Genomic DNA, 9,910 nt, shown 5'->3' with positions numbered 1-9,910 from the left:
GCCTCTGTGTAAAAAGTCTCTCTAAATATGTGTTAAAATTTTATATATAAAAATTATACATAATGAAAAAAAAGTTCTAACATAAACCTATTGACAGGTGGCGGTGCCAATTTTTTGAGAAACGACCTCAGCCAAACTTTACGCGTATGGTTAGAAGCGCCCATTTGTCGAGAGCGATAAAAACCTACTTTCCCGACATCTGCGCAATGTCAATTTTCCAGAATCAGCAATCATCCCATGTCTATGTTTACCTGTCGGGTCGTAAACAAGGCTCCCAATTCAGTAATGTCACGTGTCCCAGCTTATATTTGTTTATGTTGTTTACCGGGGCTTATTGCGTTTCGGGTTGACGAGTGGCGTGCTACAGTGCAAAGGTAAATGCCCCGAGGGTATTAACACTATGTTGTGATTAGTTCAACTCGCACTTAAGTGGCTTATACACATGCAGATAAAAGATTTTTCTCTTGTGTCGTCCTCAATAGACTTCCACATTAACCGGATAGAAGCTACCTGCATCGAGAGATTCGAGTATCTGCAACCAAAACTAGGGGGCCTAAGCTGTGCTTGCCATTAGATAGTAGATACGCTCTACTCGGAAACCTTTTTGCCCCAACGGCCATCGGTTCTTCGAGCTATTTTTACCCTGCCCATTACCACTTCAGCTTGCTCGGAACATCATCACGCCTCAAATAATAATGTATACCTACCGGGATTCGAACCCAGGACCGCGGCTTCACAGGTAGGGTCAAGTTACCCACTAGGCCAGACCAGTCGTCAAATAAAAACTACCGGACTCGCACCTGACTGACCTGACCTTTGAAAAAATTCAACGAACTTCAAAGTTGCCAGGTCAAGCATTTTATAAGTAGTTGCTATAAATAGAGATGTGGCAACCGTAACGGTCGAAAAACACCTGCGAGTATGCACTAATAGGTAGATATAGGTACTGTGTATATTAGTCTGTGTTCGTGTATAAGTCGTTATATATAAATTTCAACCCCATTGTCATCCAATTAAGGTTGAATTTCTTAAGAATGCCTCTTTAATAGTCGGATCCCTTCTTAGTAGGTAATCCTTTCTTACTTGAGCACTACTAATTTTAGAATACTTAGAATAGAATATGTGCGGAAAGAGAAGAAGCGTAGAATGTATTGGCCCCCTTACATTCCACGACTCTTCTCTTTCCGACTATACCTATAAAATAAATCCTATAATAGGGTATTTGACTGTATTTAAAATAAATTATATCACACCATGCATGAAATAAAGCACCAGATAATTATTAGACAGAATAGCAGAAAACATAGATAGCAGTTATTTTTAAGCACAAGTCCTATTTAATAAATCGGATTGACCGTGACGTCACTGTGTAATGTTTCATATAAATTCTATATTAGCAAATCGTTTTGACAGTTCTAAAAAAGAAACTGATGACTATAGTTCGTTTTTTTAGCATTAGAAAGAACTTGCAAAAAGGTAAGCGATCTTGACATGTCTTTTAATTGAAAAACGCTTTTTAAAAATCAAAAACTATTACTTATGAAAGCAGGTAAATATAAATGATCGTATTAGATTCATAATTGTTACATATTTGCCGTAACCTATTTTTAAAATGTGTTTTTCAATTAAAAGACACATCAAGATTGTTTACCTTATTTCTAATGCTAAAAAAAACGAACTATAGTAGGAAAATACGTTACCCTATTCCTATCGTTGTTCCTTATCGAATCACCATTTTTGTTGGTGACGAAGTGAAATTAACGTTGATAGCAAAAATTCGCACTTCAAACCAAATCTTCGGTAGTATAGTGGTAAGTATCCCCGCCTGTCACGCGGGAGACCGGGGTTCGATTCCCCGCCGGAGAGACTCTTTTTGCTTTTTTTTTTTCATTTCATAAGCCTTTTTAACCGCCTTCAAAAAAAAGGAGGTTCTCAGTTTGACCCGTATGTATGTATGTATGTATGTATGTATGTATGTATGTATGTATGTATGTATGTATATTTGTTCGCGATTATCTCGCGTTTGGCTGAACCGATTTTGATGCAGTTTTCAGAAAAGTGTTTCTTACATTCTGGAGAAGGTTTTAGTATACATAGATCTGAGCTGATGCTGAACCCTGGCTGTACCTAGTGGAACTCAGGTTTGGTGCAACATAGGCTCACGCTGTTTTGGTCATCCGACACGCCTTGATGAGCACTTGGGAGAGCAGTACCCAAGATAGGGCTGATGCTGAACCCTGGATGTACCTAGTGGAACTCGGGATGTACCTAGTGGAACTCAGGTTTGGTGCAACATAGGCCCACGCTGTTTTGGTCATCCGTCTCATCTTGATGAGCACTTGGGAGAGCAGTATCCAAGATAGAGCTGATGCTGAACCCTGGCTGTACCTAGTGGAACTCGGGTTTGGTGCAACATAGGCCAACACTATTTTGGCTATCCGTCACATCTTGATGAGCACTTGGGAGAGCAGTACCCAAGATAGAACTGATGCTGAACCCTGGCTGTACTTAGTGGAACTCAGGTTTGGTGCAACATAGGCCCACGCTATTTTGGTCATCCGTCACATCTTGATGAGCACTTGGGAGAGCAGTACCCAAGATAGAACTGATGCACCAAACCACCCTGGCTGGCAGGGTTCACCCTGGCTGTACCTAGTGGAACTCAAGTTTGGTGCAACATAGGCCCACGCTATTTTGGTCATCCGTCACATCTTGATGAGCACTTGGGAGAGCAGTACCCAAGATAGAACTGATGCTGAACCCTGGCTGTACTTAGTGGAACTCAGGTTTGGTGCAACATAGGCCAACGCTATTTTGGCCATCCGTCACATCTTGATGAGCACTTGGGAGAGCAGTACCCAAGATGGAGCTGATGCTGAACCCTTGCTGTACCTAGTGGAACTCAGGTTTGGTGCAACATAGGCCCACGCTATTTTGGTAATCTGTCACATCTTGATGAGCACTTGGGAGGGCAGTACCCAACATAGAGCTGATGGTAAACCCATGCTGTACCTAGTGGAACTTAGGTTTGGTGCAACATAGTCACACTTTGTTTTGGTTAACCGACTTGTCGTCGTTTGCCTATGTTGCAGAGGTCCACTAGGTGGGTCGATGAACTTTTTTCTAACTGCCTTTAAAAAAAGGACGTTCTCAGTTTGACCCGTATGTATGTACGTATGTATGTGTGTATGTTTGTTCGTGATTATCTCGCGTTTGGCTGAACCGATTTGGATGCGGTTTTCAGAAAAGTGTTTGTTACATTCTGGAGAAGGTTTGAGTGTACAGTACATGGATGGTTTGAAAAACCAATTGGACCCGGTAGGTGGCCATGCTATCGGTATTCGGTATACCTACCAACAAATTTATGTTGCTAAAACCGATTTAGATAAAATAGTGGGAGTGGGAGTCGGACTCGGACTGGGACTGGGAATGGGAGTGGGAGTGGGAGCAATATACATACAAATCGTTTAGCACCAAAACGTCATATTATGTGTGTCGCGAATGTCGCGATTATCATCGAGTTAGGCCATCACCAACATTAGTAGACTAAATAGAGAGCCTAACAAACTAGTATTTTAGCCTCAAATAATAACCTAAAATAAATGAATTACCTACCTATCACTAAAAAGTAAAAAATAAAATAAAATAAATAAAAAATAATTAAAAAATTAAAAATAAACAAAAATAAAACCAAAATAAAATAACTTAATATAATATCTTTTTTAAAAAAAGGGAACCGCCTTCAAAAAACCAACCCACTGAAAAGTACAAAATAATTTTTATACGACACCCCTTTACGTGTCCAGTCCCTATCCCACGGCGTAAAGCAATTTTTTGCCAAAAAGTAATTAATACCTAATAATAAGAAAATTAATAATCATCCGGGTAATTACTTAGTTTTTGAAGGCGGTGCCAAACCAACAAAAACAGTCTTTACTACCAATCAGAAAAACAATACGAGTACGTAGTACTTAACCTACAAGAACAAAATTAATGAGTAAACTAAGTATGTATTTATAATGCAAGTAAGTGCAGCGTTCTTCGTTGTATAAAATATCGGTTCTCAAAAATTTTGGTTTGGCACCGACTTCAAAAACTAAGTAATTACCCGGATGATTATTAATTTTCTTATTATTAGGTATTAATTACTTTTTGGCAAAAAATTGCTTTACGCCGTGGGATAGGGACTGGACACGTAAAGGGGTGTCGTATAAAAATTATTTTGTACTTTTCAGTGGGTTGGTTTTTTGAAGGCGGTTCCCTTTTTTTAAAAAAGATATTATATTAAGTTATTTTATTTTGGTTTTATTTTTGTTTATTTTTAATTTTTTAATTATTTTTTATTTATTTTATTTTATTTTTTACTTTTTTTTAGACTCTCGCTACATTATCATTTATCAGTCATTAATTACGAGGTGCCATTTAACTCTACAAAACTGAAATAAAATCAATCGGCAGAATACTCTCACCATAGAGTAAATTATGATATGAGCTATGACTGTTTCCGTGTAGGAAGTTTTGTTATGCTTTGGTTTCCTCCGATAGCGGTGCCGTCATATAGCGGCCGTCTCCATACAAATACTACGACATCCATATTTAGCCGTATTATTTAGTATGGAGACGGCCGCTATATGACGGCACCGCTATCGGAGGAATCCAAAGCTTTATAGGAAGATTTCTCGATGTAGTTCTGTTGTATTGTGTAGATGTCACTTAGTACGTCACTAGATAGTACCCACAAAATATGTATAAGGTTGAATTTCATAGATAGGTTCATGTATATTTTTCGCTTTGACTCAAAACAGACCGGGGTATTTCAGTGGGTATTTACATACACTAGGTACAGGGGTATATTTATTACCAGTATTCTTTGTGTATTACGTTTGAGTCCGAAATGACTTTATTTTTTGGCTGTCGCCGACATAATCACCAAATAAAACACAATTTTAAGAAGAAATCTTTATTTCATTTCAAGATTACCTAATCAACTCTTCGATATGGTTTTCTTAATTAAACTAGAAGCGAATGATACTATAGAACCAAAAATGTTGAAGCATTCCGGAAACATTCTATACTAACCGCAATACCATTTGGCGACTGAAGTCATATTGCTGTCTCTTTCATGCTTGTTCGGATCTAGTGCTATAGAAAGGGATGGCATTGTAACATCAGTCGCCACTAGGTACTGTAGCTACTATGGTACAGGCGTCCGTATCGTTATATACCTGGCAGACATGTGATACAGAATATGTGACATGAGCAGAGCAATTAGACAATTTAAAAACATAGACATAAGGTATGTTTTCCAAGTATATGACCGTAGCTATGGTAGCAAAAGTTGGTCTAGATTTCTAGAATGAAATTCGTACGAAAATGTAAAAGTAACTATGTAATTATATGCTTATTTTTGAAGATTGACCGAACGTTCCGCGATTGAGCGAAGGTCTCCGTTTCGCCTTGGGCAAAGATGCTTTCGTATGTCCGGATGTTCTCCTCTACAGGTTGCAATTCTACAACAATTCTCATAAAATTTTGTGAGCATTTTCGATGGTAATTTTTTTTTTGCATATTCAGTTTTCGATTTTTTTTTTCAAAATTGCGGATCCATACATTAATTCAGTTATGCTCGCGACTAGTTTTAATATGTTTATATGACATATTCTGTACCCAACATGCCCTAACAATGGGATCCTTTTATTCATAAATGTGTGTAACACAAAAGTGCCATGTTTAGAGTACATATTTTTCCTAAATAGTCCCACGTTGACATTTAAAACAATAGCTAATGTACATATGCTATTAAAAAGTACCGGTTTCGTTGTGGTTATTTATAAGTTACACAAAAATATACAAACAGCTGGAACCACAAATAAATACGTTTTAGAATAAATCAGTTCTTTTTTGTGACAAGACTAAGTATAAAGGAGGCCGCACACTCAGATACAATAATTGTCTAAACAACATTTTATCATACAAACAGATGAGTGTGTAGCCGCCTTAATGGATATTTCAAATGCGGATGGAGTTCACCAAAATAAAACATGAGTATAAAAAAATGTACAAATATTCATTATAAAGTGAAAGAAACTAAACAAATATATGGAAGGAATTAAATTCACTAGAAAAGGTAAGAATAAAATAAAGATCATTGAAAAATAGCTAAAATACATCGCAACTCTCCACAATGAAATATCATTAAAAATTGTCTACGAAAATTGACTTAACATTCTAAAATAGTCATAGAAGACATTGAATTTCAAATGAATATTAATTATAAGATTTATAAGGATTTTAAATAACAATTTCAAGAGATCCAGGCTTTGTGCAGATGGTAGTTCAATTGGGGAAGACAATATCTTGTCTGTCTGTGTATGTATGACTGTTTTTAGACCATGTCATAACCGTTATGTTTTAGAATCACTATAGGGGCCGTGCGCATTGGAGGGTCTGCCATCTTGTGGCCTAAATCAACATAAACACACACATTGACACTTCACGCCAAAGCAATTGCTGCCCTCTACAGTTCACTTACGTTTTCTTGTGAATTGTAAGTCCTGCCATCTTGTGGGCTACATTAAACTTACAAGCTTAAACTTGACATTTACACTACGCCCCAATAAACAGGGGGCTCCTTAGCTACCCCCTACAGTTAATGCACGTTCCCTATAGTGCCAATGGACCACATTCACTATGTATGCGTTAATTATTTCAAATAAAAGTTGTCAATGAAAGTTTGGGGTCCTTTTTTCCCCCACCATTCACTTTTCGTGAAGCCTATTTATTTTACAAAAAATATTAATAATAATAATTAATTATTTTATTGATTGCAACAAAAATACTGAAATGATAATCAAATCGAGGGCGACTGTACGTGTACTGAGATTAAATATGGAACTGCGGCTAAAATACTGTAGTAATAAAGGAACGAATGTAAAACAACTACAAAATGTCAACATTAATTTTGTAATTCCCTATGGTCGGAAACTCTAGGGTCCTATCAACAATGACATATCACTCAAAAACCTTAAAACTACCTACATTACCTCAAAAAAACATTACATTCGCTAAAAATTTACTTATTTAAATTTAACTATTTAAATAAATCTTAAAAAACAAGATTTTATCATACAGTCTCAATACCATTAAAATTTAGTTATCGAATAGTGAAACTTTAAAAAAACTCGTGTATATATAAATTATCATTGTTCACGAATAAAACAATAGTATAGTATAGTATAGCTTAGTCTAAGGTTATCCTTATTTACTCCTATGGGGATAATGCCTTAAGATATACGTCGAACTGAAATGCACAAACGTAATTTTGCAACGAAAGTATAATATGGCAGTGGCACTTAACAATAACACGTTGTAATATAATAAGCGTATCACACCTAACTGATAAAATAAATTCAACCGAGAGTACGATAAAACAAGGGTTATGTTACCAACGAAAACATAATGCCTATCCTAGGTTATAAGAATATAGGTAGAATATTGAAAAATATACCTATGAAATATTAAAACTATGTACTTAAGTGTTTTTCGGCTAGAAACATACAGTAATTTGAAAAATAATATTTATTTGCTGCTGAAAGTTTACTTGTAGGTAGCTATTCATTTTATTAGAAATGAAATGTTTTTACAAAAATATCAAACATTTAAACGGTTGGTGTTTAAAACGCTCAAAATGTATTTTTAAGTTTTTTGTTAATTTAGTAAAACGAGGAAAGTTTGAGATAATATCGTGCTTCGAATTTGACAGCTAAACGAGATGACGCTGTACGGCTCCATGCAATATGGTTGTGTCATAGAGAAATATAGTAAAACAAGAGTGCTCACTCTATACCTCAGTTACACTATTAATTTCAGTGTCTACATCTAGCATCGAGTAGCGGAACTATCAGTACTGCTACATCTATTGTCAAGTAGCAGTACTGATAGTTCCGCTACTCGATGCTAATAGTCTTTTTGGTACTAAAACTGATGTATGGAGTGAGCAATCTATGTATTTTTTCTCTATGGTTGTGTCAGTGGCCACAAAACATATGGTGTAGTGCAGCGCCATCTGTTTCGGCTGTCAAACTTTGGTTACCTCTCTATTACAGTCAATAACTCTTTACTTGTGGTAAATAGAGTAGTTACTTGTTTTCTTCATTCCATATATGTCTCTTGCCGAAAATTGAATTTAAGATTTATCTTTTTTAGCTGTAGCGCTACAGAGAAGTAGGCTTATTAGCTGTATCAATGCGACTTCCATTTGCTTTTTATTTTATTTTATAAAAATACATTACTCTGGACTCGGTATTGGCCCACTTCGTTTTGGATGGCTGTTGCCCTATAACGGAAATTTATAAAAAAATAATTTACCAAGGAGTCATTCGGAAATATTATACAAAAGATGGCAGTAGTTATCAGTCAAAACAACAGGTTTGAACGAAATAATGTACATTTTAAGAAAAATACTGGATATAAAACATTGCTAAGTCATTTGATTCTAAAGTTGTATACTACACTTTTTTTAGATTTACGCATGATTTACGTTATTTCTTTTCCGAATCACGAGCTATTTCGATCCTATTAGGAGAAAAAAAGTGTCCTAAAATTTCCATACAGTTTTCGTTCCTTCCAATCCGTTACCGTCATACAAAGTCCATGAAACACGGTAACGGAATGGAAATAAAAATCTTAGGATTCTTTTTTCTCCTATTAGTATCGAAAGAGCTCGTGTTTCTGAGTAGAAATAACATAGAAACTACCAAGTTAAAAAAAGTAGTATACAACGTTAAATAAAATGGCCCGTAGTATGATTGTTATAGACATTTAATTTATTGCAATTCATTTGAGTTCAATGTACTAAAAGTTTCCAAATTCGATGTTTCAGTGAGAAGACTAGTTCAAAATGCAAGTCCTAGATAAACATGTAATATCAAAAACCCGAATCTCTAATATTAAAATTTCAATCTTACATCATATTTAAATAAAATCCAATTTACAAAATCAGATCATACTCATCACATTCAACCTTAGCTTGTAGACCCCGCTCGTAATATAAGCTTATCCCCCTGTTTTGTCCATACAAAAATGAGCTTACCTTTCCTTACATGCTACAATCGGACTACAGGGAATTATTATCTTACAAAAAGTTCATCATGCTATCTCGGTTCAAAGTACTGGTATATAATTCATTTAAAAACTGCATAGGTACCCACTTTATTAACACATTCAGTGCCGAAAACGCGACTATCGGGTATTTTATGATTTCGTTCCCAGGCCGGACGACCCAATTAGTGTTGAGTCGCTCACTCGTGAGGCACCTCATTTGTACCACTCATTTTGTTAATTTGTCGCAGTACTTCGTACCGCAAAAAGGTCTTACTTCACTCCTCTATTCATTTTACTCATCACATCTCGCGCATCACATTAATCTGAGGTGGTAAGTTAGTCACTTCTATATAATAACTAGCGACCCGCCCCGGCTTCGCACGGGTTAACAAATTATACATAAACCTTCCATAAAAAAATTGTCGCTGTTGGAATTAATGGAATAGTCGATGCTGAAAATATGCTAGTACCTCACCTCATTTGAAGTAAGACATTGTAACACCTCATTTTAGAAAATGAGGTACTCATACAAACTCATTTTAAATTGATGTCCTACCCATCACTAGACCCAATAGTCGGGATCGTGGTACTACAGCTTTATACGGCGAAATTCTTGTGGCCTGGCGCGGATGTCTTGTTTGGCTGGGTGGCAATGAATGTGTTAATGTCATGAATTCCATTCATAAAGTGTGTATGTACCTATTTTTGCAGCTACCGGTACTTGTAATAAGGATTACGATATTCAGTTGATAGTGTAGTGTAGACGATGGTACATACAATTTAATTAGTAGACAGCTATGTTAGTCTT

At 36.1% G+C, this 9,910-nt stretch overlaps 1 non-coding gene across 1 annotated transcript; it reads left to right on the top strand.

The window, feature by feature from the left end:
- Positions 1-1,794: 1,794 nt before the first annotated feature.
- On the top strand, positions 1,795-1,866 carry Trnad-guc (transfer RNA aspartic acid (anticodon GUC)). The gene has a single exon. It is a non-coding gene; the product is annotated as a tRNA-Asp (tRNA).
- The last annotated feature ends 8,044 nt before the right edge of the window (positions 1,867-9,910 follow it).

This window comes from Cydia amplana, chromosome 15 (genome assembly GCF_948474715.1).
Source record: "Cydia amplana chromosome 15, ilCydAmpl1.1, whole genome shotgun sequence".
In the NCBI taxonomy this organism is placed as follows: domain Eukaryota; kingdom Metazoa; phylum Arthropoda; class Insecta; order Lepidoptera; family Tortricidae; genus Cydia; species Cydia amplana.
Note: the sequence above shows the minus strand (reverse complement) of the source record. Positions and strands in the feature narration are given on the sequence as shown.